Source organism: Pongo abelii, chromosome 1, assembly GCF_028885655.2.
Source record: "Pongo abelii isolate AG06213 chromosome 1, NHGRI_mPonAbe1-v2.0_pri, whole genome shotgun sequence".
NCBI lineage: Eukaryota > Metazoa > Chordata > Mammalia > Primates > Hominidae > Pongo > Pongo abelii.
The window spans coordinates 203907501-203935178 of NC_071985.2; positions in this window are offsets into that span (position 1 = coordinate 203907501).

Genomic DNA, 27678 nt, shown 5'->3' on the forward strand with positions numbered 1-27678 from the left:
GCGGTGGTGATGGTGGTGGTGGTGATGGTGGTGGTGATAGTGGTGGTGGTGATGATGGTGATGGTGGTGGTGGTGGTGGTGATGGTGGTGATATCAGGTGGTGGTGGTGGTGGTGGTGATGGTGGTGATGGTGGTGGTGGTGATTTTGGTAGTGGTCATGGTGGTGGTGGTGGTGATGGTGGTGGTGGTGATGATGGTGATGGTGGTGGTGGTGATGGTGGTGGTGGTGGTGATGATGGTGGTGGTGTTGGTGATGGTGGTGGTGGTGATGATGGTGATGGCAGTGGTGGTGGTGGTGGTGATGGTGATGATATCAGGTGGTGGTGGTGATGGTGGTGGTGATGGTGGTGGTGATGGCGGTGGTGGTGATGATGGTGATGGTGATGGCAGTGGTGGTGGTGGTGGTGATGGTGATGATATCAGGTGGTGGTGGTGATGGTGGTGGTGATGGCGGTGGTGGTGATGATGGTGATGGTGATGGCGGTGGTGGTGGTGGTGATGGTGATGATATCAGGTGGTGGTGGTGATGGTGGTGGTGATGGTGGTGGTGGTGATGGTGGCAGTGGTCATGGTGGTGGTGGTGGTGATGGTGGTGGTGGTGATGATGATGATGGTGGTCGTGGTGATGGTGGTGGTGGTTGTGGTGATGGTGGTGGTTGTGGTACTGGTGATGATGGTGATAGTGGTGGTGACGGTGATGGTGGTGTGTGATAGTGATGATGGTGGTGGTGGTGGTGGTGGTGGTGCTGGGGATGGTGATAATGGTAGTGGTGGGTAATAATGGAGGGTGAGTATCAAGGCAGAAAACCACAAGTGACACCTGATGCCCACCCCTAATTATCCATCCCCATAATGCAATAGTCTCCTCCTCCAGTGCCCTGCTCCCAGCTGCAACTGCCCTGCTCCTGTGCTATGTTGGAGTCATGTTTGACCCTCCCTGGACTATCATTTCCACAGCTGCAGGGCCTGGATCTGTCTCAGTCCCAGGTCTATCCCCAGCAGAAGGCTCAGTGCAGGACAGTTCTCTGAGTGTTCTTGGACCAACCCGTCCTCCCTTTCTCACTTGTAGTTCTCAGGAATAACTGTAGGATGTGCTGAGAAGACAACATCCTGAGACCCAGAGCTCTGTTCCAGCTCTTCCAAAAACAGGATGTCCTTCATTGCTAGGGCTCAGCAAGTCCTGTTACTCCAGGATATGAAACCCAGAATAGAAGGCTTTCCAGGACCCCTCAGCAGCAGTGCTAGTGAGGCCTGCACAGATGAGATTCCACCCACCCTGGGCAGCTTTCTTGAGCCTGGGGGAAGCAGCTCACAATGAATCCTAGGCTTCTGTTGTCCCTTGCTGCCTATCTGTAAGGAATACACCTCCTTTGTGTAATTTGTGTCTGGGTTTGTTCTGTCTCACCAGACCCAAACAAGTTGGTAACCAGCACATAGCAAACCTCCTTCACACCCAGTACCTGGCACATGACAGATGCATACTAAAGCATTTGTCCAATGACTTGGCAGGAGGCAGAGAAGCAGGAACCAGCCCTTCTGTGGTCCCCGATCCCAGATCCTCAGGCTACTCTCCCCTTGCTGTTCCTCCATGTGTCGTCCCTTTCCTGGGTCTCAGAGGATACCAAGAGGCTTGGAAACACCCAGGACTCAGGAGCCTCCTTTTCAGGGGTTTGGCTTTCCAGACCCCTGCCTGCCCTGGGTTGGTGGCAGCTCACATACCCAAGCAGTCAGAAGCCATTTGCTTCATGGTGATGTTGACCTTTACTAGTGAAGAGGCACAATTTCCCCTGTTTTCTGCACTGAATGGCAATGGGGTGTGAGTTCAAGGGGCTTGAGAGACCTCAAGGCCCAGAAGGATCCCTCCAGGGATGCCCAGCATGGGTACTCTCAGAGAGTAGCAGACCCTACCACCTCCAATCTTCTGGGTGATGGGCTTGCCCGAGGGTGGCCAGAAGGAGACAGAGCTGAGAGTTCCCCTCCACCCTCCATCTAAGGCTAGGGCTCAGTCCACTCTTCTCCTGACTTCTCCAGGATAGGTTTGCCTCTGAGTTCCCCCATCCATGCTCTCTGCACTTGATTTCCAACAGAGGCTCAAAGTTTGCGCTTTGCAAGGGTCAATACACTCACTGGGGGAGGCCACAGTCTCTGCAAGGGCTGCCCATTCATTCTCCCCCAGCCTCCAGTCATGGGGCAGCAATAAAGCCAATAGGTCCAGTTGCAGGCAGGGAATAGGAGGGAATCTTGCTCTACCGAATGCCAGAGCGACTTAAGTATTGGTTTCACCTGTTGTAACTGATGGTTGTAAGTTAAGATGAGAGCAATGGTCACACATGGCTGGCTCCCTTCTGCAGAAGGGATGGAGGTCAATCAGCAATGGAGGTTTGAGGGGCACAGGCTCAGGCAGGCAAAGAAGTGTCTCTCAATTTATTGGTGAGAAAACTCAGATCCAGAGAGGTAAGGACTCTTGCCTGAAGCTACAGAGCACAGTGACAACAGAGCAGGGGCTGGAACTCAGCTCTTTCCTGGACAGGACACTGCCCCAATATCAACACTCCAGGTGGGAGTAAAGAGAGAGGTAGGCCACTCTTTGGGGGCTGGGCAGTAGGAGAGGGCAGAAAATGTCCAGCCACGTGTACTTCAGGAGGACAGGGCCTCACTCCTTTGTTTCCTGCTGCATCTGCAGGGCCTGGCACACAATAGGTGTTCAATATATGTTTGTCCCCTGAAAAACCCTCAGCCCCCAACACACATACACTGGGCTCCTAGAACTGCATGGGCTGACACAGGCCCAGCATTCACTGCTGCACTTCCCCATCTCCTCCCTGCAGCCAGGCAGTCACATCCCCCAAGCTCCTGACTTCACTCTACCCCTTCACTCCTGACACCAGAAGTCTTGGGTGACTTAGAAATTGCCATGCCTTGAATGTATATGTTCCTCCAAAATTCATACATTGAAACCTAATCATCAAGGAGACAGTGTTAGAAGATGGGGCATTTGGGAGGTGATCAGGTCATGAGGGCTCCACCCTCATGAATGGAATAGATGCCCTTGGTAAAAGACGCTTCTGAGATCTCTTCCCCTACTTCCATCCCTTCCACCAAGTGAAGACACAGCGTTTGTCCCTTCTGTAGAACACAGCCACGAGGAATCGTCTTGGAAGTAGACAGCAGCCCTCACCAGGCACCAAATCTGCCTGTGCCTTACCCTTGGACTTCCCAGCCTACAGAACTGTGAAAAATAAGTTTCTGTTCTTTATACATGACCCAGTCTATGGTCTTGTTAGAGCAGCACAAATGGACTAACACAGAAATCTATCTGAGTTTAAATAAATAAACACGCATCTATAATAAAAACACTGCTTGTTTTCCTCCACTTTTCTGTCATCAATCCAAGCTCCATCCCCATTTTCTCATCCCTTCGAATCTCCAGCCCTCTGCATCTTCCCTCTGCCCTCCCTGCAGGACAGAAAGGCCCCACCTCTTTTGGGAAACAAAGGGATGATCAAAGAGCCAATAGTTGGAGAAGGATGCCTTCCTCCAAGGGTTCAGAGCAGCTCAGCAGAGACTTGCCTGGCTGAGTTGCAGGACAAGGACTGAGCTTGGAAATTCAGGGCACATGCATGTTATCAAGGGTCACTGAGACCTGCTCGGTGGCATTAGTGACCCATCCAGGGGGCAGAGCCCAGAGGCAGCAGGTGCAGGGAGGCCACAGGCTCTGAAACCAGATGGGAGTGGCCTGGACTCTGACTCTGCTGCTTGCTGCTTGCTTCTGGTCTCCAGCTTCCCATCTGTAAGTCAGGGACAGGACCCACCTTGCAGGGATGCTGAGCATATCCATGATAAACCAGCAAAGTCCCTAGCTCAGAACAGGTGCTCACATGGTCATTGCAGGCAGTCCAGATGCAGGCAAAACTCCTGGAATGTGAGGGCTTTGGGAATTATCAACAGAGAGGTGATAACTGAAATCTCAGGTGAAGGAGGTCCCCAGGGAGTGTATGTGGGAGGAAGAGAGATGAAGGGAAAGCAGCACCAGGGGGGAATCCTGGAATCCCCACCTTGATTCTGCTCATGGACTCCTGGACTCCTCTGAAGTCAGAAAGAGGGATTGGACTCTGGCCACAGCAAGAGAGGGAAAAGTTAAACACAGAGAAGAACTTTCTCACCATGACAGAGCAGAATATAGCAGTTGATGGTGTGAGTGTGAAGCCCAGATCTCTTCTTACCATGTGACCCTGGGCAAGTGACTTAACCTCTTCATGCCTCAGTTTCCTATTATGTAAAATGGGTACAACAGGTGTATCTGTCTCACCATTGTCAAGAGGGTTAAATGAGCTAATCCATGTAAAGTGCTGCACTCAGTACAAGGCACTGAGTGGGGTCATAGTGATGAGGAGGGTGGTGATGGTGATGGAGGCAATGACTGCAACAATTAATGTCTCATGATTGCTCCACGGAGGGTGGGACCAACTCCCACACACTCACAATTGGTTTAGATGTTGAATCTGATGATGTCACGCACTCAACAAGAGGAAGGAAAAGATGTATTACTCACATAATGAGGCTTCTAGGAAGAGCAAGGCACATACCCAAGCTATCCATTTGGCTTGAGCAAAAAGAGAGGTGAATGGCTCTGGTTTTTATTGTGGTTTGGGATGAGGTCAGGATGAGAGTTCCTGAATATGGGACATTGTTTGTCTGGTTTGAACTTCCCTGCCAAGGGAGGGAGTATGGGCCTTCTTCTCAGCTTGACCATATGTGAAAGAAAAAGGAAAAGAAGAGGAATGTAAGCTGAGAGCCATCTGCAGTGCAACATCAAAAATGGAGTTAGACTCTTTATTACAATGGTGATGATGGTAATAATGGTGATGGTGGTGGTGGGAGCGGTGGTGGTGATAATTATAGTGGTAATGATAATAATGATGGTGATGGTGATGGTGATGGTGATGATGATGGTGATGATAATGATGATGGTGATGGTGATGGTGACGGTGATGGTGATGGTGATGATGATGGTGGTGATGATGGTGATGATGATGGTGACAGTGATGGTGATGGTGATGGTGATAATAATGGTAGTGGTGATGGTGATGATGATGAAGGTGGGTCCTGTGGCTTGCCTCTCTCTTGCTCCTTCCTCTGTTTTGGTCAGAGATGTCTTCACAATCCATCCTCCCATCCCTCCCTGGGATTTGATAAACAAACCTTTGTCTTCATCCCTGTATCATTAATGTCTATTTAGTGAATATTCTTATCTGAGGGTTGTGGGGTAAGCAAATCATGAAATGTGAAGGGAGGGACACAGGTTTGTTCTTCAAATCACAGAGACAAAAATGTGGGGGGTGGGAGAGGGTTGCAGCTCAAGAGAGGTTGAGGAGAGGGCAAATGTCAGTCTCCTTAATCCTGAAGGAAGAAATATCATGGATGGCCTGGGTAAACCTAGGCTGTCACAGGTTATTGACAGAGGTGGAAGTGTGGAGGGAAAGCCCTTGGTCCTTTGAAGCTGATGTCAAGGAAGTGGCCAGCTTCTCCAGAAGCCTCTGCCCTGAGGAAGAGTGCAAACATGAATTGTAGGGTTTATGGAGGCCAAGGTCTGAGCTCTCACACAAAGGTGAGAGTTATTTCCTCATTTCAGAAGAGAACCTGGACTCAGAGGTGGAACGTGGCCTGCCCAAATCCATTCCAGATCTGTGTAAAGTCACAGCCAGCACCATTCTCTGAAGCACATTGATGCCACACAAAGAGGGATGGTGATATGATTTGGTTATGTCCCCATCCAAATCTCAACTTAAATTGTATCTCCCAGAATTCCCACATGTTGTGGGAGGGACCCAGGGGGAGGTAATTGAATCATGGGGGCTGCTCTTTCTTGTGCTAGTCTCGTGATAGTGAATAAGTCTCACGAGATCACATGGGTTTATCAGGGGTTTCCGCTTTTGCTTCATCCTCATTTTTCTCTTGCTGCTGCCACATAAGAAGTGCCTTTCACCTCCCGCCATGATTCTGAGGCCTCCCCAGCCATGTGGAACTATAAGTCCAATTAAACCTCTTTTTTTCCCCAGTCTTTTATATGTCTTTATCAGCAGCATGAAAACGGACTAATACAGATGGTTTTGTTTTTTTAATCTCATAGAATCCAGTCCCCTCCCTGCAGGGACACCATTAATGGAGGGGCTGGTAGAAAATTGAGTGTGGGCAGAACTAACTCAAACTTGATCATTGCTACTTTGTTGTTGGGAACTGGGCCCCCAAATCTGGCCATAAACTCACCCCAAAACTGCCATAAACAAAATCTCTGCAACACTGTGACGTGTTTGTGATAGCCATGATGCCTACGCTGAAGGTTGTGGGTTTACCAGAATGAGGGCAAGGAACACCTGGCCCACCCAGGACGGAAAACCACGTAAAGGTGTTCCTAAGCCATCAACAATAGCATAAGCAATCTGTGCCTTAAGGACATGTTCATGCTGTAGATAACTAGCCAGAGCCCATCCCTTTATTTCGGCCCATCCCTTTATTTCCTGTAAGGAATACTTTTAGTAAATCTACAATCTACAGAAACAATGCTTATCACTGGCTTACTGTTAATAAATATGTGGGTAAATCTCTGTTCAAGGCTCTCAGCTCTGAAGGCTGTGAGACCCCTGATTTCCCACTCTACACGTTATATTTCTGTGTGTGTGTCTTTAATTCCTCTAGTGCCCCTGGGTTAGGGTCTCCACAACTGAGCTGGTCTTGGCAAGTGGTGCCCATACGTGGGGCTTGAACCCAGGTCAAAGGGTCACCAGAGTGATGGTTGGAGAACGTGGAACTAAGCTGGAGGACACCCGAGTACTCTTAAGAAATCCCCATGGTGAGTAAGAAGGGGAGCTCAGAAGCATCAGCGTAACAATGGGACAAGTGTGGGCTCTGGTTCATTCCACCTTGGAACCTTTTCACACTGATGATGAGGAGGAAGGAGAGTATAACGAAGTAACAGAGCAGGTTTGTTTGCCAGCTAAAGCTAAAGCAGCAAAGGAGGAAGACGTTCTTCCCTACCCTTCTGCACTCCCTTCTTATTTTGAAGAAAAAGAGTGGCCTGTCCCTCCATATCTTTCTTTTCTGGAGGATGCTGGGCAAAAAGTAGTTGCCCCAGTAACTATTCAAGCAGCACCTCGAGCAACCACTCTCAGTTCTAATCAGGCAGGAATCCAGCAAGCTAGAAGAGAGGGTGATTTAGAGGCTTGGCAGTTCCCTGTTAGAATACACCCCCGAGATCAACAGGGAAATATTATAGCTACATTTGAGCCTTTTCCTGTTAAATTACTCAAAGAATTTAAGCAAGCTATTAATCAACATGGACCAGGTTCTCCTTTTGTAATGGGGCTGTTAAAGAATGTTGCTGTCTCCAGTTGGATGATTCCTACTGCCTGGGATCCTCTTACTCGCGCTTGTCTGACTCCTGCTCAGTTCTTACAATTTAAAACTTGGTGGGCAGATGAAGCTTCTATTCAGGCTGCTCTCAATGCTCAGGCCTAACCTCAAATTAATATAACTGCAGACCAACTTTTGGGGGTCGGTGGCTGGGCTGGTTTAGATGCACAAGTGGTCATGCAGGATGATGCCATACAGCAGCTTAGAGGAGTGTGCATTACAGCATGGGAAAAAATCACTTTGGGAGGAGAGCAATACCCTTCCTTTAGTGCTGTAAAGCAGGGACCAAAAGAACTGTACACAGATTTTATAGCTTGGTTACAGGTGTCTCTTAAAAAGGTGATTGCAGATTCGGATGCTCAGGATATAGTGTTGTGGTTACTCACCACGGGGATTGCTTAAGAGTACGCGGGTGTTCTCCAGCTTAGTTCCACATTCTCCAACCATTGCTCTGGCAACCCTCCGACCTGGGTTCAAGCCCACATTGGACACCATTTGCTGAGACCAGCTCAGTCGTGGAGACCCGAACCCAGGGGTGCTAGAGGAATTAAAGACACACACACAGAAATATAGCATGTGGAGTGGGAAATCAGTGGTCTCACAGCCTTCAGAGCTGAGAGCCTTGAACAGAGATTTACCCACATATGTATTGACAGCAAGCCAGTGATAAGCATAGTTCTATAGATTACAGATTTACTAAAAGTATTCCTTATGGGAAATAAAGGGATGGGCCAAAATAAGGGGATGGGCTCTGGCTAGTTATCTGCAGCAGGAACATGTCCTTAAGGCACAGATAACTCATGCTATTGTTTGTGGCTTAGGAACACCTTTAAGTGATTTTCCACCCTGGGTGGGCCAGGTGTTCCTTGTCCTCATTCCAGTAAACCCACAACCTTCAGTGTGGGCATCATGGCCATCACAAACATGTCACAGTGTTGCAGAGATTTTGTTTATGGCCAATTTCGGAGCCAGTTTATGGCCAGATTTGGGGCCTGTTCCCAATACTTTGTTCCTCTGAGCCGCCTCAAAACATAGCAACATGCATCAACATTAAGAACATCTGTGCATCAAGGGACCCAATCAACAGAGTGAAAAGGCAACCTATAAAATAGGTGAAAATATTATAAGTCATATATCTGATAAGGAGTTAACATCCAAAACATGTAAAGAACTCTTACAACACAACAAGAAAACAAACAACCAGATTTTTTTTTTTTTGAGACGGAGTCTCGCTCTCTCCCCCAGGCTGTAGTGCAGCGGGGCAATCACAGCTCACTGCAAGCTCCGCCTCCCAGGTTCACACCATTCTCCTGCCTCAGCCTCCTGAGTAGCTGGGACCACAGGCGTCTGCCACCATGCCCGGCTAATTTTTTGTATTTTTAGTAGAGACAGGGTTTCACCGTGTTAGCCAGGAATCTCAATCTCCTGACCTTGTGATCCATCCGCCTCAGCCTCTCAAAGTGCTGGGATTACAGGCGTGAGCCACCGCACCTGGCCACAACCACATTTTTAAATGGGCAAAGGACTTGAATAGACATTTCTTCAAAGGAGATATACAAATAGCCAATAAGCATGCAAACAGACACCCAACATCACTAATTAAGAAAATGCAAATCAAAATCACAGGGACACACCACCTACACCCATTAGGATGCCTACTATCAAAAACAAAACAAAACAGAATACAACAAGCGATGGTGAGGATGTGGAGAAATCAGAACCTTGTGCACTGTTGGTGGGAATGTAAAATAATGCAGCCCCGTGGAAACAGTATGGCAGTTATTCAAAAATTAAAAATAGAATTACTATATGATTCAGCAATTTTACTTCCTTATATAAATCCAAAAGAAGTGGAGATTGGGTTTTAAACAGATATGTGTATATCCATATAGTTTTAGTTAGGGATCTCCAGAGAGACAGAACTGATGATAGGAGACATAGAGAGAGATATGAGAAGACATATTAGAGGAACTGGCTTACTCCATTACGGAGGCTGAGCAGCCCACCATAGGCCATGTGCAAGCTGGAGAACCAGGGAAGCCAGTAGTGTGGCTCAGCCCAATCTGAAGGCCTCAGAACCAGGGAAGCCAATGGACTCTCAGTCCAAGGCCAAAGGCCTGAAAGCCAGGGAGCTGCTGGTGTGGAGTTCAAAGATCAGAGACCTTGCAGCTCTGATGTCCAAGGATAGGAGAAGGGTAGAAGAAGCAAGACTTTGCCCTTCCTCTTCCTGTTTGCTGCATCAAGACCCCCAGCTGAATGAATGGTGCCTGTCCACATTGAGGGTGGGCCTTCCCCACTCAGTCCACTGACTCACACACCAGTCTCCTCACAGACACACCTGGGGCAGCCCAATCATTTCAATCAAATGCCAAACCACCTGGGTTTCCCTTAGAGCACAAGACAGATGGGCTCAGCACCCCCGAATTCCACCCAAAGCAGAAGTCCTTTCCCAGGCTTCTGGTACAAAGCAACCCTCCAGGGGTGGGCATCTGGGAATAATTAATGCTTATAAGTAAAATGGGTAACCATCTGTGTATCCCTTAACCCAGTCAAGCTGACATCCCAAATCAACCATCACACATATTCACAGCAGCATTACTCACAATAGCCAGAAGGTGGAAGCAACTCAAGTGTCTGTCCATAGATGGATGAATGGATAAACAAAATCTGGCATGTACACACAATGGAATATTATTCAACCTAAAATAGGAAAGAAATTCTGACACAAACTACAAGACGAATGAAACTTGAGGACATTAGAAGCAAAATAAGACAGCCACAAAAAGACAGATAGTATATGATTCCACTTCCATGAGGTACCTAGATGGAGTCAAATTCATAGAAACAGAGAGTAGAATGGTGATTGCCAGGGTCTTAGAGGAGTGGAGAATGGAGAGTTAGTGTTTAATGGGTATAGAGTTTCAGTTTGGGAAGATGAAAAAGTTTTGGAGATGGTGGTGGTGATGGCTGTATAACAACATGAGTGTTCTTAATGCTACTGAACTGTACATTTAAAAAAGGTTAAGATGGTACATTTCATTACATGTATTTTACTACAATTAATAATTTTTACTAATATATACGACAAAAGATGTATGTCCTAAAGCTTCTAGAACCACAAGACTGTGATGGAGACACAACACTGAACAATCCAGAACTCTCAGACAACCCAGCTCTCTCAGATTTTAACTCTCATCCTTTACTTGGAGAGGGAAACTGAAGCTCAGAGAGGCTGTGTGAGCTCCCTGAGGTTGCACGGCAGGTTAGGAGGAAAGTCAGACTCACACCTTGCCCCTTGCCCATTCTCTCGATTCTGCACCTAGTTCCCCAGCCACTTTCCCAAGTGGCTTCCAGAAAGCATTTACCAGGACCCACATTTACATCAACACTCATGACTCCTGAACCAAGACCCAGAGGGCTCTAGGCCAGTCATTCTGGCTTGGTATTTGAGGACCCCTTCCCATGGTGCTCTGCATACTCCCAGCACCCTTCACTCCCCCTGGCCCCTGAAAACATGGGCACCTCCTCTCCCCTTCATTTACTATCAAGACCTCGTTTTATATCCCAGGCCTTCCTCCCCATCTGCCATATGCGGCACTTCCTTCGGCACATCCTCTGCCTCCCACAGCTGCCTGCCACACTCTGGCAGAGAGGCAAGGCTGTGGGCTCCCACAGGGGTTGAGGGCCCCCATGATCACCCTCAGCCAGTGACAGCACACTGCAGGCGGACACCCAGGAGCAGCCTCAGCCACCAGGCCCCAGGAGTAGGCTGACACCTTTCAAGGAATCATGACTCTTTAGTGGCCACTGTCTTCCCATTCACCCACCCCTCCTTCCTAGCACAGATCACAGCCTCCACCTTGATGACCTTGATCTGATGAGGCTCTTCCTCTCTCCCCAAAATGTTGGAAAGGATGATGATCTGTGGGTCAGAGTCCTTGGTTCTACTGTTTACAGGCTATGAGACCCCAGGCAATTGAGTCCCATCTCCAAGCCTCGGTTTCCTCACCTGTAAAATGGTGACACAAGTAATGAATCCTAGTGTGTATAACATTGGAATAGAATTGTCAAGCAAAGTCCCAGACTCTTAGAAAGGGCTCAATAAGTGTTCACAATAAGGGTTTCTTCTCTCCTTCTTTCATCTCAGTGAACTAGGAAGAGTGTAAGTTTTGACATCAGAAAGTCCTGGGCATGAATCTTTGATCCACCACATATATGGCTATATGAACTTGGACAAGTTGCTTAACTTCTCTGACCTTGTTTCCTCTTTTGTTAAGACAAACAAAAACGGCTTCTCCCCTCATTGAGCTGTTTCATTGAAGATTAAATCAGTTACAGCAAGCCAAGAGCCAGCAAGCCAGCACAGTGCCCGGCACATAGTAGGTGCTCAACACATGCCACCTAATCCCTCCCACCAGGTCCCCCTCCCTGCATCCTCTGCGCAGACAAGCTGGGTCAATACCACATAAAACACCACATTGACCCCACTTGGCCTTTCTCTTCTGTTCCTGCCCCGCTGGCCACTCTGAATAGATTTCACAGCAGAAATGACTGTTTTTGCAGAAACTGATTGTGATGAAGCCTGAACACAATGATTCAGAGACCACAGGGAGTTGCTGCCAACACAGGCACTTACTGGAACAATGTCTATGGGGGAGCCTCCTGGAATCTTGGGGCAGGGAAGAACCTTCTCTGTCATTAGGTCCCATGCCATGAAGTCCTGAGTGGGCCTCTGAAGCAGTGACCCTCTCAAGGGTCATCTCATGCTTAGCTCCCTGCAAGAACAGGGGAGGTAAAGAACATGGCTGTGGTCTCAGACAGACCCAGACTCCAGACCCAGCCCCTCCACCTACTTCCTGAGAGGTCTTGGGTAAATCTTTTACCCTCTCGGGCACAATGTCCTTGCATTTCATAGCACTATGAATGACAGCCACCTCTGGGTTGTGGTGAGAACCAGATGGCTCAGCTCATAGAACATGCGCAGGGCCTGGCACCCATAGGTGTTAATAAATGGTAACAATTACTATTGAAATTTAAGTCCAGCATTCCTCCATTACTAGCTGTGTGGCCATGAGTCATCCCTCATATGTTCTGAGACTCTGCTTCACAATCTCAAAAAAGGGGATGAATATTCTTACTCCACAAGGCAATGTGACCTAAACCGCCTTGTACAGGGCTTGGCATATAGTAAGTGCTCACTATATGAGCAGTCCCTCTTTCTCCTTTCTCCCCTCTTCCTCCTGAGGCAGCCTGTTCTACCTGCTGGACATCTTCGAATTATAGAAAGTTCTAGAATTTGTCCTTATTGGTCCTTGGCCTGTGAAGTAGAAGAGAAACCAGCCAACTAGAATTGAGTCACAGATACCTAGGGGAGATGGTGTTTCCAGAGGGAAGAAGTGGTCTCTGGGGTCAAATGCCACTGAGAAGCCAAAGGCCACAAGGACAGAGACATGTCCACAAGGAGGAGGCATAGGAAGGATATTTGTAACCTTGACAAGACAGAAATCAGACTGTAGTAGGCAAGAAATTATGGCAGTGGGGAGGAAGAAGATGGAGCCAGCTTCTGCAGGTAACTGGTTCAAGTGGAAGGGGACAGAGAAATCCACTTAGTTGGCTTCATAGAGTCAATGTAGTATTGGCAAGAAGAGAGAGGCTGGAGTTCCAAGTGCTAGCAGAAGGCAAGGCCTCTGCGGGGGCAGAAAAGTGTGTTCCAGGGTGTCTGGGGAAGGTGGTGGAGAAGGTAGGCCTGACTCGATGAGCTGACTGCACCTGTAGAGCCTTCCCCACCCCCAGATTTTCCCTCCCCATTCCATTGTGTTCCTTCTTTTCTTCCAAAAACCAGCTCAAAAGTTTCCTCCTTGAGCATGTTCTTCCTGAGCCACCTACTTTCAACCTTGCCTGGCAGCCTGGTGAGGACAGGAGGATGAGGTTTGGAAATAGTTCTAGACTAAGTTTCCTTTCTCCCTTCACTAGTAATGAGCCCTTACTCAGGTCCCTTGACAAGTTCCAGTTTTCTTGTCTGTAGAATGGGGCGGCCCCCAGGCTCCTTTTCAAGATCAAATGAAAAATCAGGTGGGAAAAGAGCTCTGCAAACAGCAAACTAGTGCCTGAGCGCTGGCTAGTGGTTCCACCTATCTCCCTTTGCGGCGTCCCTTCTGCAAGATTTGTGTTTTCCTTCCTATGTTTCACGATCGCCTTCCATGCAGAAACTGGCACCTAAGAACTGATCAGACAGCAGGAGGGCCATAGAATGAGCTCACCACGTGAAAGCAGCTAGCCTACCCTACTGGATGGGGCACACACCCTAGGCTGTGCTGAGGTTCAAAGAGGGAAGGAAACAGTCAGGTTCAAAGAGGGAAGGAAACAGTCACTACAGCCACACAGTTGGGGCATGCTGGGGCGAGCACAGACTTGAACCTAAGCTTTTGGTACCCATGCTCTTTGTGCTATTGGGAAATCCAGGCACAGCTTTTGAAAGGTGAAATTTCAGCATCTGGGCAGCCAGGGGAGGCAGCTGATTCGTGGCTCTGCCTTGGCCCCCTCCAACAGGCCCATCACAGTTGCTGAAAGATCCGGCATAGTTTTAGTTAAGATTCTGAGCCCAGGAGGGAAGCAGGAAATGATTCATTCTCTCCCTCAGCCAATGTACACAAAGGTACATTATTAATATTTACTCGGGGGCTTCTCCAAGGACCACACCAGCAAATCATAGGAGAGGAGGAAATGGAAGATGAGCTTCACTAGGTCTGCCAGCTGCCTGCACGTGGGGTGAAGGGGCCCTGCTGACCATGCTACCTGGCACAGCTCCCACCAGTGCCGGGCCTAGACGGGGCCTTGAGGCTCATTCTCTCCAACCCAGAGAGGGAAGGGGACTCACCCACAGTGACTCAGCAAGGTCACCACAGAGGCGAGAACAGAATCTGGGAATGTGGAGGGATGGACCAAGCTGTGAGCCTCAGGGCCCTCGTCTGCAAAATGAGGAAATAAACACTGCCCAGGCAGTTTTGAAGGAAGATGTAAAAGAACGACCCACAGCATCTGGCCAAGAACAGGGGCTCCACAAATAACATCAACGTGAGTGCTAATGAGGACATCGGTGCCAGGGCCTGCCCCCATTTCCCAGCCTGCTTTGCAATATCCCCGGGCACCCCTTCCTGGGAAAGCATCCCTCTCCCCAGGCTGGGCTGGGCTAATGAAAACCAGGCTGAGAGAGTATCAGTTACTCTGCACAGGAAATGGTCCCTCTTCAACCTTCTAAGATCTCCTTTCACAGGGGCCAGGCAGTAGCCCTCTGCACCCTGCTGTTCTCCAGAAGACCAAGCCCTACTCAGGCTCAGCAGCCACCCTTGCCCCTTTCTGTGGCCCACTCTATGTCATCATCTGAGGAATGGGGCCCAGATGTGGTTTTTTTCCACCTGGCAGACACCTGCTGACAGCTTCTGTCGCTTGGCGGCTGTAATTGCAGTGCGCTCTCCCCTTTATGCCCTGCTAGGCACAGACTCCATCTGCCTCTGCCAGGGAGTTTATTAAATAGTTTATTAAATCTCTCTGCTTTTGCTTGCAAACTGTCTCTTTTAGAGATGAAAAAATACCGAGACCCAAAGAGCCAAAGTGAACTTCCTGAAGGCCCCACAGCTGGAAAAAGACTGAGCTGGGAGTTTGTGGGTGACTCTGATTCTGGCTGGTGCCCCCGCCCCTGGTCCAAGTCCCTTCTGAGTTCCTGCTGCATCTGCAAAACCAGATCCTTACACCAAAGCCCCTCTCCCCTGCAGCTGAACAGATTCTGTCACTTGTGACTCAAGCATCCCTGATTCCCACGAGGAAGAAGAACTTCCTGATGCTCAGAGATGCCCAGAGCCAGATGGGCGCTGACCTCAGGAGGGAGATCACTGAGGTCCACAGGAGGGCAGGAAACCCGCGGTGCTGGGGCCCAGGCCCTGCACCCTGGTGGCTGGGGTGTCCTGGGGCCTCTCTCCTAATTAACCTCCTCTCCACTGTGTTTTCTCCCTCCTGCTCCACATCCCTTTCTTCCTCATCTCCCACACCCAGCCCCTCCTGGGATCATCCATTCATCCCTCAGGCATCATCTATAGTCCACTTGTGGCTGTTCATCCACTGGGCTGGCCACACTGGGGATGGAGACAGGGACAAGGCCGTGTCTCTGTCCTCAGGAAGCCTCCAGTCTGGCTGGAGGAACAGACACGGAATCAATCATAGCCCAGCCTGGCCACTGCTGAGATGGGGGAAGATGCGCGAGGGGCCGGGGAGCTAGGGGCAGGCAAGGCCCTGGACATGGAGACCGGGAGGACTTCTGGGAGGAGGTGGTGTCTGTGCTGAAACTTGAAGGAGAAGTGGGGGAGCCAAGGGAAGGGGCTCGCTAGGGGGGAGAAGGTTACTGTGGGTGGCAGCAGCCAGGCACAGGCCGGGCACTGGCAGAGAGGGGGAGCCTGGGACCCTTGGAAATGGCAAGCAGTTCTGCGTGGCCAGAGCAGCGTGGGGAGGAGGAAGAGGAGGGTAGGGAGGTGCGGAAAGATGGGGCTGGGGTCCACCTGGGTCAGACCACAGAGGGCATAGGGAGGGCTATGGGAGGAAGTGACCTCTCTGTAAGCATGGGGGAGGGGGTGTTCCAAGAGGATCTGGGCTCCTCAGACCCCCTGAATGGCGGGGAGGGGAAGAGGCTTCTATCTTCCTCCCTCCCTCTGGCCTTCTCTCTCTCCCCCTCTTACCCCCTCTGTCTCCCTCCTTCTCTCCCCCGTCCCTCCTCCCTCCTCCCCTCCCCTCTCCTCCTCTCCTCTCTTCTCCTCTCCTTCCCTCATACTCCCCTTCCCCCAGTTTCTCTCCCTCCCTCTTTCCCTCCCTCTTTCCCTCCCCACTCCCCTCCCCTCTGCAGACCCCTCCCCACCTCCTCCCGCCAGGCCCAGCCGCGCTAGTGAGGCCCTGCGCCGCCACCTTCAGGCCGTGGCCGGGAGCGGTGCGGCACCCCCCCCACCCCGCCCGCCAACAACCCCCACCAGGAGGAGGTGCGGGCCCGGGTCCCGCCCTGGAGGTGGCGGAAGTCCCGCCCCGACAGTCCCGGGGCCGCCCCGCCCCGCAGCCTGGGCTCTGCCTGCTCTGCGCCCACGCTGGCATCAGCCCCAGCCGGCTCCGTCTCCCCTAACGACCCTAATTACCAGCCAAGCTCGGCTCCCCAGGGCCCAGGCGCCAGAACTGATGACTTTAATAACAGAATCCCTTCCCTTTCACGGCCTACTCCGGGGACCACCAGCCTGAGGATGCAGCGATCTCTGCTGTCCTGGGAGGGCGGGCCACATGGGTGTTCTACACCGTCTTACACATGGGGAGGGGGCTCAGCCTGGCCAATATGGTGAAACTCCGTCTCTACTAAAAGTACAAAAATTAGCCGGACATGGTGGCACATGCCTGTAATCCCAGCTACTCAGGAGGCTGAGGCAGGAGAATCACTTGAACCTGGGAGGTGGAGATTGCAGTGAGCTCAGATAGCGCCACTGCACTCCAGCCTGGGCGACAGAACAAGACTCTACCTCCAAAAAAAGAAAAAGAGAAAGAAAAAAGAAAGAAAGAAAAAGAAAAAGAAAAGAAAAGAAAGATAGTAGTTACAAAGATGAACGATCCTTTATCACAAACCCTTGTAGTACAGCACATCTCCCCATGATGTTTTATCTTCTATACAAATAAGCATTGTACCTAGGGTGGGCACGTTCCTCCTCTTACCTTCGGGAACACCCTGCTGTGCCTATGGAGCAGCTACTCTTTATTCTTTTACTTGCCTAATAAACTTGCTTTTCTTTACTCTGTGGACTCCCCCAATTTTTTCTTGTGTGAGGTCCAAGAATCCTCTCTTGGGGTCTGGATCAGGACCCCTATCCCTTAACAAAATGACAGTGGGGTGACAGTTCTCACGCTGGGTGATTGGAGCTATGACACTGGCCTGTGACAATTCCTGTGGGAGCCCAGAGAAGGTGCTGGCACACCGGGGGGGCTTCCAGAAGGGTGAGGGAGGGGGCTCTGAACTGGCTTCACAAAGTGGGTGGCATCTGAGCAGGTTCGTCCAGATGGAGTAAGAGTTTGCAGGGGAAAGATGATGGGAAGGGCGTTCCAGGCAGGGGACAGGTACCCAGAGGTGTGGAATCTGGAAAGAGCAGAGGCTTTCAGAGATAGGGAGTTTTGTGTGGCTGAAGACGGAGGAGAAACCGGTGGGTTAGGCTGGGGGAGCATCAGAGGTCAGATGAGGAAAGGTATCGGGGATCTCCTTCACTAGGCATGAGGGAGACAATGTAGAAAGAAATCGTGACATTAACAGCCACAGCTAACCCTCACTGAGGGCTTCCCATCTGCCAGGCACATCCTGAACACTCTAGACACTTCGTTCACTGATCTTAAGGGGAAGGCACATCATCACCACCTCTATTTTATGGAGACAAACAGGCAGCAAGAGGTTAAGTCTCTTGACCTAAGTCATTGGTGAGGGAGAAGGCCAGGGTGCCATCTTGGTCATGGGCTGATGATGCCATTCGGACACCCATTCACTCAGAGAAGAAATACCTCCTGCAAGCCTGCTCAGACTTTCTCCCTGCCCTCAGGGAGCTGACACTTCAGTATAGGTGGATGATTCCTGGGAAGCCATGTAAACACACAGCTAAAGAAGATCATTTCAGGCAGTAAGAAATACCATGAGAAAAACCCAACGGGGAGAGGGGTCAAGGGACTAGGATGTGGGTCCAAAGGAAGAACTCCTCCCATAGGCTCAACTTCTAGGACATACCTGGCAGCCCTTCCCCTCTAAGGACCTCCCTTCCCCTCCTGGACACTGTGGGTGCTGCAAGGAGAGAGTTTCTGATGGCCTACCTCTGGGAAAATGCTTCTCAAGACCCCTCTCCTTTCTCAGCTAGTCTCCTTCTGCTTCAAGCACTGGCTTCCAACTATCTCCCTTGGGGATACCTCAGGTTAATGGCCAAGAAAAGAAAGCAACGTTTTTGGCTTCCCCTGCCAAAGGCCAGGGGTGGGAAGGGACATCTCTGACCCTTGGAAACATAGCCTTGACTTCTCTCTTCATGGGAGAGTAAGGAAGAGTTTCCCTACCGCATGCTGTTTGGTTTCCCACAGGTAGTCCGATGCTACCTATAAAATATTAGACACAGAGAATCTTAGAGCAATCAAGCCTTAGATCCTCAAACTTAGCATCAAATTATAGACTCTGAGACTCTTAGAATCATGGAATGTTAGAAATCGAGCACGTTAAATGGCATGATAAAATTATGGAAGTTTTAGAATTAAAAAACAAGATCTTGAAAGTCTCAGAACCCTAGGATTTTAGAATTTGGAGTTGAAAGGAACTCCTGGCTCCATCATTAACAGCTGATGTCTTTGAGCATTGATTGATTCTCCGTGCCTCAGTTTCCTTTCTGTTAAAAGGGAATAATAATAATTTGTGCCTGACAGCGTTGCTATGAAGAGTCAATGAGTTATTATATGCGGAGAGCTGAGCCCAGTGCCAGACACTCAGTGAGCTGTGAGCTGTACTAATGCTCTTACAACTAATCTAATTCACCTTCCCTTGTAATACATCTTAACTGGTTACCCACGCCTCCATCGACCTAGCTTCTATGTAGGAGGCCATGCAACTTAGACTAGATTCCCTCCTAATATGAGATATTCATTTCCATTGGAAGCAACCTTTATCACTCCAAAACCTGCTGTCCTGTCACTTCCTGCCTCTCTTGTCCCAGTACTGTCCTCTATAGGCAGAGACTCCCCCTCCTCAATGGCTACACAACCATTGGGAGCTCAGCCTGCTCAGCCTCTCCTCCTAGATGTCCAGGTGGAGGTGGTGCAATTTGTCTGGAAGCCTCCCCCATCCCCATTCTCTTTTCTTCTTTTCTCAGTATCCTCTGGCCCTCCCCCAATTCCTAGGTTTCCTAGGAGCTCCAATATCTTGCTTTCCATAGACAAAAGCATCCATTAATCCCCCTGAGGTCAGAGGGGCTGTGTACTTTGTAAAGGAAGCCTGGAGAAAAAGGCATCATTCAACCTAAAGCCTCAGTGTAGGTGGATGATCCCTGGGAATCCATGTAAACACACAGCTAAAGAAGATCATTTCAGGCAGTAAGAAATACCATGAGAAAAACCCAACAGGGAGAGGGGTCGGAGCTCAGGTGTCACCTGGGGCACGACAGATCATGGGATCTGTCGATGGTGGGAGCTCAGGGGCCAACCCGGGGCATGACAGATCAATGGATTTGAGCAGAGGGAGTTTAGAGTGCCCCTACCCCAGAACTACAGCACCTGAAAGCTTCCCACTTTGCTTGGGTGCTCTCCTTCCTTCTGGGTGCTTGGCATCTCTGAGGGAAGGAACCATCGCCCAGACTGTTGCCCGGGTGAGGCTGCACATACAGATCTGCACTAATGGTCGGATGCGACCTGCAGCAATGACTGAATATCCAGCACCAATAATTCCCCAGCTTTGCCACTAGGGGCTCCAGGAAGGAGCAGCAGCAAGGAAGCTGGACATCTGCAAGGCTCCCATCACTTCCCAAAGGGCATTTTATGGTTGGGCAGAAGAATGGGCATCTTTCTCCCAAATGGCCTTGCAACTGCTAGGGCATACTTGGGCTCTTTCAGTTAAAACACTGGTCTGTGGAGAGAGATATCAATAAGTAGAAATTAGCTTATTTCTGGAAATTCAGTGAGAAGGGAGTCTGGGCTGGTTTTATGTTTTAAACTATTTCTCTTTTCATCCTACCTCTGCCTCTGACGCCAAGGCCCTGAGGGCAGAAGTGGAGTTGACAGGACCAGAAGTCCAGAGCCAGGCCCCGGCAGTCAGCAGAGAGACCCAGCCAAGCCTGGGGCCTCTGCAGTGGCCCAGGACATCAAGCCTAGCCTCAGTGAGGACACCGACAGAGCCGGGCTCTAATGGTGGGAAAGAAGGTGCAGGATGGAGAGAGGCTCAAGAGGGGGAAGAACAACCTATGTTCCAGCCCCTCTTTCCCTGCCCCACACCTCTTTATGCTGCAGGTGCAATCGCTGGTCCCTGCTCCTCAGGCGTGCTGGGCCCCTCCAGACCATGCTCCTTTGCACATGCTGTTCCTCTGCCAGGAATATCCTTCCCAGTCACATACGTCCTCCTCCATGCAGTCTTCTCAAGCTGCTCTCCTCCAACCCCAACTCCACCCCACGCACCCATCTCAAGCTTTATTCTTCTAAGGCCTCTTCCAGCTCCAGGTCTTCATACTCTTAGAAGCTCCTTTCTCCATCAAATCAAACATATCAAGATTGCACATTAAATCAGTGTATGTATATAACTACATAAGAGCCAAGGAGAGCAAAAAGTGACTAGTTGATGATGTTACATTTTGCAGAGATTTAATTAAACGTGTCAATTTGAAGGTTGCATCTTTCTGTTTGTATTTGAATCTCATAACTTTTTTCAGGCCTTAAACATGTTGATAGGGCCGAATGAGCTTTAGTGCCTCTGTAAATGGGGACTCAGATGAGCTCAGCATCCTGGGGTCTTAGAGGTGGCAGACAGCCCTGAAGTCATCTTTCTACTCTAGATTTTTCATGGTAAGATAGAGAGTCAGGGACAGAGAGAGGCGAATGTGTCTGAGGTCACAGAGAATATCATGGTAGGTCCAAGAGAAGGAATTGGGAACACCTGATCCAAGGCCAAGGCCACATCTCCCACAGTTTACTGTGTGGGCTGGGGCCAAGGACTTTAGGCCTGGCCTACCCTCTAAAGTGGACCCGAGAATCAAACCAAATCCAAATATTGCAGTAGCTGCTGTGTTCTGGGTGGTCCCCATGCATGAGCCCTGACACTAAGCAGTGTGTGTGTCTTTCCCCATTTCTCCCTCTCAACTTTCAGTGAGGCAGGTGCCATTATTGTCTGTCTCTCCTTGCAGAGAAGCCCACTCAGTGAGGCTCAGAGAAGTGAAAAGACCAGCCAAAAAAAACCCGCCGGGTATATGGCAGAGCTAGGAGTCCATCCCAGACAGTGTAGGGCTAGAGCCTCCAAGCCACCCCTGTTCTACGAGCCCCAGGCAGAGAGAAAAGGAGGGAAGGTGGTGGGAGGGGAGAGCAGAGAGGCTCCTTCCCTTGGATGTCTGGGGGAGATCCAGGCCATGGTCTGGCACACGCCGCAGCACATCCTGTGGGTTCATGTGTTCAGATGGCCTGACCCTCTACGGGGAGCATCATGGCATGGGCTTGAACATGTCAGATATGTCTTAGCCCTGAGCAAACCCTCTGTCCCCAGGGTCCCAGGGAAGGCAAACTGCTCCACAGACTGAGCTGAGTGCAGCAAAAACAGGACAGCAGAAGGGATAACACCATCAGATGGACCTGGGCTGAATCCCAGTGCCACCATGTCCTGACAGCTGAAACATGGGCAAAGCTGTCCCTTCCCTGAGCCCCAGCTTCTGCATCTGCAAAACGGACACAGTGTCTAACCACCACCTTGTAGTATTGTTGGGGACTTGAAGTAAAATGAGACAGAGGAGGAAACCGGTGCTCAGAGATGTTAAGACAGGTGCCCGGGGCTCACACAACTGGTAAGCTGTGAAGCCAGAATGCAGGCTTTACTGTCCTCTGTTCTAGTCTTCACTCCCCAACTTACAAGACATAGGACCAGTGAATTTACCTTCTTTTTTTGAGATGGAGTCTCGCTCTGTCACCCAGGCTGGAGTGCGGTGGCACAATCTCGGCTCACTGCAACTTCTGCCTCCCAGGTTCAAGCAATTCTCCTGCCTCAGCCTCCTGAGTAGCTGGGATTAGAGGCATGCACCACCATGCCCAGCTAATTTTGTATTTTTTAGTAGAGATGAGGTTTCACTACATTGGCCAGGCTGGTCTCGAACTCCTCACCTCTTGATCCGCCCACCTCAGCCTCCCAAAGTGCTGGGATTACAGGCGTGAGCCAATGCGCCCAACTTGATTTTACCTTCTAAGCCTCAGTTTTCTCATCTGTGAAATGTAGATAATGATATTCTCTTGCAGGTTTTCCTTTGGTATTTGCAATCTTGTGTTTAAATTGTCTGGTACCCAGTAACATCCATGACCTGGTAGTTAAAATGATGGTGATGATGGTGATGGATCATCCAAACAGGTTGGGTTTGGATCATCCAAACAGGTTGGGTTTGGATCATCCAAACAGGTTGGGTTTGGATCATCCAAACAGGTTGGGTTTGGATCATCCAAACAGGTTGGATTGAGCAGAATTAATAGGGAGAAGAGAGTTGATTAAGGGAATTCCTGTCCCCACCAGGAGAAGGAATAGGCTGATTATCTACTGATGCTCCCACTGCCCATTCCTCTTCTTCCTCCCACCTCTCACCACCAGCTCCATGAGGGAAGCTTATGAGGGACACTTGTAGGGAGGGCAGCTGACTTCCCCTGTGAACTATGGCTGCTATTCTTCTTCACAAAGAAGACTCGTCAGTCATTACAGGCATGAGAAGGATGACTGGTTCTGCTCTCCATGGAAGTGGGGGCTGGAGAGATGAGGACAGGCAGGGTGGGGTAGGTATGGGCAGGTGGATGGCAGGTGGGGCTTGGCTTGTCCCACCTGCAGCAGCAGCAGTCCTGCTGTGAGCGCAGGCTCTTTCCCAATCTAATTAGCATTGCTGAGAATTCAACTACACAGCCCTGAAGTGAGTTTGCTTCCCCAAGAGCATTCCAGAACTAATACTGATTAAATATGAAACAGTTCCTCCCTTCAGGGCTAAGTCTAGAAGGCACAAATCAGAAATGGGAGCTGCAATTATTAGCTCTGATTTTAAACAATGGAATGGAATGGAATGGAATGGAATAGAATAGAATAGAATAGAATAGAATAGAATAGAATAGAATAGAATAGAATAGAATAGAATAGAATAGAATAGAATAGGAGAATAGAATCCAATCTTCCCATCCCACAAGTAAAAACAATTAACAATATTCTGAGTTATTTCTGCTCTATTTAAAAGAGCATGAGCTTTTTTATTCTTTGCTCCTTCCCATTGTTATCATTCTGCTTTTTCATCCGGGTGATTTGCTGTGTACCGACTATATACTAGGCATATATGGATGCAAGGGTAAGAAATAAACAAGTCAGACTAGGTGCCTGCTCTTCTGGGGCTCACAGTCAAGAGGGGGATGTGACCTTTTAAAAAAAAAGTCCCAACAGATTAGTGCAACTCACCTGAGGATGAGCCAAGTATGCCATGCACAGGAGGATGCTGAGAGAGACTAACTCAACTACGGGACTGTTGAGTGTCTTAGGAGCTGATATTTAAATTGAGGACTGAATGGCTTTTACACTTGTTCCCTCTGCCTGGAATGCTCCTCCTCAGACATCCACAGGGCTCCCCACTTAACCTCCTTTAAGTCTGCAAAAACGTTTCTGTTAACTGCAACTCCCCACATTCCTGGGCCCCTTCCCTGCTTTATTTTTCTCCATTGCACTCGTCCCTGTGTTACCAATACATTTAATCTAGATGTTTATTGCCCATCTCTGCCTATTAGAAGATAAGTTTTCTGAGGCCAGAAAGTGTTGTTTCTCTCTGTTCTATACCCAGTAACTGGCACAGAGCAGGGACTCATTAAATATATGTTGAATGACTGAATAACATCATTAGTCATGCTTTGCTTTGTTTTGTTTCTTAAGGGACAAGGTCTCACTTTGTAGCCCAGGCAGGAGTCATGCTATGGAGCACAGACCTTATCCTTAGAGCAAAGAGGGGCGATCCTAGGATCTTAAGGAGGTGTGTGGCCAAGCCTGGTTTAGAAAGATCTTGCTGCATGAATTGCAGGAGACGAGAGGCTGGGAGGTCCCACAGGAGTGTGCTGAAGGAGGTGTGGACCAGTGTTGTGATGGGGCAGATGCCTGGAAGGGAATGGAAGGAGGAATAAAAAAAAAAAAAGATGATACCCTGGGGGTCTTAGCACCCAATGGGCCCAGTGGGTTTTGGGAATGTGGGTCAGGGGATCCAGAGTTAAAGCCCAAGTTCTCGATGTTGGTGAGCAGCCAGGAAGGGAGGTGGCAGAGTGGCTGCCAGGGCACAGAGGGGTTCAGATGTAGTCGGACTGCAATGGAGCAGCCTGTGGCCATCCAGACCCCACAACAGAACCCGGAGGTAACCAACAGAATGAGGTCTGAACCAGAAAGGGGGAGGCAGGAGATGAATGATGTATTAGGCCTCACAGGACGCACACATATCCTCCTCCCTGTAGGAACATCTCCCTGATTTTCATCAAAAACAAGCAGGGGAGAGGAGGATGCGTGGATTTGTAATGAGCCCCGACACATCACCTGGTTACAGATCTCACAGCCCGGCTGATCCTCCCAGACCCAGCTACAATGACCTGGGCCCCGCCATGGCCTATAACAGAGCAAACGCCCTTGGCGGGAAAGCCAGCCCCTCAGGCTGTCCCTTCCCAGGGGCAGGGGCAGGGCCAGTGTGGGGGTGGGTCTCAGCCCCAGCCAGAGGGCTCTGGTTGCCATGGAAACGGGTAGTCCTGAGCAGAGCCCCCTCAGCCAGGCTCCAGCATCCAGAGCAAGGTCAACCTGAGCCCAGTTAGCCTCGGCCCCTGGGTTCCGTGACCACTGTTCCCACTGCAGGTGGAAGCAACCGGCCCCTTCAGAACCCCCAGGACAGAGGATTCAGGTACTTTCTGGAGCAGCCTTCATCCACCTAGGTTTAGAGACCTCGGCTACTGGGGCTGACAATGGAGGCCTCTGAGGCGAGCCCGGAAGGAACCAGGACTGAGCTTGTGATGACCTAGAGGCTTCTGGCTCCATCTGCTCCTTTTCTGGGGGAGAGCTGAGGCTCTGAGGGGTGGGTAGTGCCCCACAGTCCCCCGGGTCAGCTTCTCTCTGGTCTCCAAGGCCCCCAACCCTGGCCAAGCCTTTAGGGCCTTCTGCCATGTCCTGCCTCCCTCCCACGCAGGCCGACTCCAGCTTGGCCACGTCCATCTAGACCAGGGTCTTCCGGCTTCCTGAGTGACAGCCCAGGCTCAGCTCCTGTGAGACACAAACCACCCCCAGCCCCGCCCTGCTCCTCCACTCCCTCCCTGCAGCTGGGTCTGGGAACACCAAGCCTGTGAGCCTCCTTGTGGGGAAGTGGGGAAAGGCAGTATTTTGTGCAGAGTTTAGGCTTTTCATAGAGGACATTTTTGGTGCCCAGAGGGAAGATACAGGGAGAGTCACAGCACAAAGTCCTTCAAGTCAGCATGGGGTGTGGACGCCATCCCAAGACCTGTGAGAGCCATGGAAGGGGGTCAGACCCAGAAGCAATGTGAGCATCTTGTATTTGGGACGATCACTCTATCTAGTGGCTGGGGTGGCTGATCCAACGGTTCCCAGCATTTGTGCAGCCCAAAGCAACAAAACTCATGGAGGCCCACAGGCCAGCACACTAAACATGGAATTATCAACCAAGCTAACAAAATGCCAAATAAACAAGTTCTATCCTCCTACCTCAACGACTTCTCCAGCTCCTCATTGGAATGTGGGAGCAGAGAAAGCTGACCTTGACTCCTGGTCCCTGATCCAGCCTAGGCCCAGCCCCTGCCTCACCTCCCCTCCTGCAGCCCAGCTCCACACCACAGTCTCACACAGTGTGCGACACCCCACCCAGCAAGTCTCTGCTCTGTCCGTCCCTCCTCACACACAGCTGCACGTCGAAGTCTTCAGGTGGGCACACTGGCACAGAGAAGAGACCACGTGGGTCCTGGGGCCAGAGTATCAGGAGCTGGGGCAGGTCCTTCTAAACCCGGGACCCCCTCACTCAGGTCTCGGGGTGTGCAGGGTAGATGGATTGTAGGACAGCTGGGGCGGAGGGACCAGTAGGAAGGCATGAGGATGTCTGGGCCAGAAACCGCCAGGGTCTGAGACAGGGCAGGGGAGGAGGGATTCCAGAGGGGGTAAGACAGGCCCGGATGGTGCCCAAGGTGTGGGGAGAGGGCGAGTCGGGGATTCCCGCTTGTTTCTGATTAGGGTGAGCAGGGGCTGCAGGGCACGAGGCTGAGGAGCAGTTTGATGGGAAGGTGAAGGTTCGGCTTTGAACGTTTCCAGTGGAAGGAGGCCGTGGGCCGCCGGGCAGACAGCAGCTTCAGAAGCCCCAGACGGAAAGATCCAGGAGGCAGGGCAGCCTGTCCGGCTCCACACTGCATGGGCAGTACTTAGGGCATGCAGGCACTTCAGAGTCCCTGATAAAGACCATGGCTCAGGAAGAGCTTCCACAGGAGGAGTCGGTGATCTGGACATGGACAGTGGGTAGACCCATGGATGTGGATGAACTCACACAGAAGGACAAGAGAGGAGGGTCCTGTTGGGAACCAGGGGTGCCCATGCTGGCTTCACCACGGCTGGGTCTGCAGAGCTGACTTGCCTCCTAGCTGCAGGCGTGGGACAAGGAGAGGTGGAAGGGAGAGAGCTGGGCCGGCCACCATCCCCTTCCATGCCCTGACCCTGCCCACTTGTTACACTTGTTATGTGGCCCAGTTAGTGTCCTCCTCTGTCCAATCAGATCCACACCTCTCCTTCTTTGAGGAGCATGAAGAGGTCTTAGAAGGACACAGAGGTGGGTCTGGCATGAGGCAAAGGGAGGACATTTCCTCTCCAACAACAATGGTCAGACTGTGGTGACTGCTGGAAGAGTCATTTCAACAGTCTGCTGGGAATACAGAGGCAAAGGACGTTCATTTCCACTGGCAGGTGAAGCAAACCTCATGGAAGGTCTGCCTTTGACTTTGGCCTTGAAACTGGTGTAAGAGTTCCACAGACAAAGAAGGGGATCAGTAGGGAGGGTGGGAGGCACAGAAGACAACAAGCTGAGGGTGTGTGCAGGGCACAAGTCAGAAATGCTGCAAGGTCCTGGTGTGCTTGGAACAGTGGGTGCAGTGGATAAGGCTGGAATCAGAAAAAGAGAACCCAAGAGAAGTAGCAAGTGCCTATAGGGGACAGAGACATAAGGTTTGAAGTGGAAAGAGGGACAGAGATAAATGTCACTCAAGGCTGGGACAAGCTTCACTGATGGAGGGATGGGTTTAGAATGTGAATCATGAAATCACACAGCATTAGAATTCTGAGGAGCCTTAGATGAGAATAACAAAATCATCATTTCTTAAAGCCTTAGAATCTTAGGGAATCTTATAATCTTAGGATAATTGAATCATTGGATCTCAGAGTCTTCAGTTTTTAAAACGACAGCAATTTTGCATGTTAGATTGCTCAAGGGTGTCACACCCAGCCCCTCCTCCTCCTGGGTATGA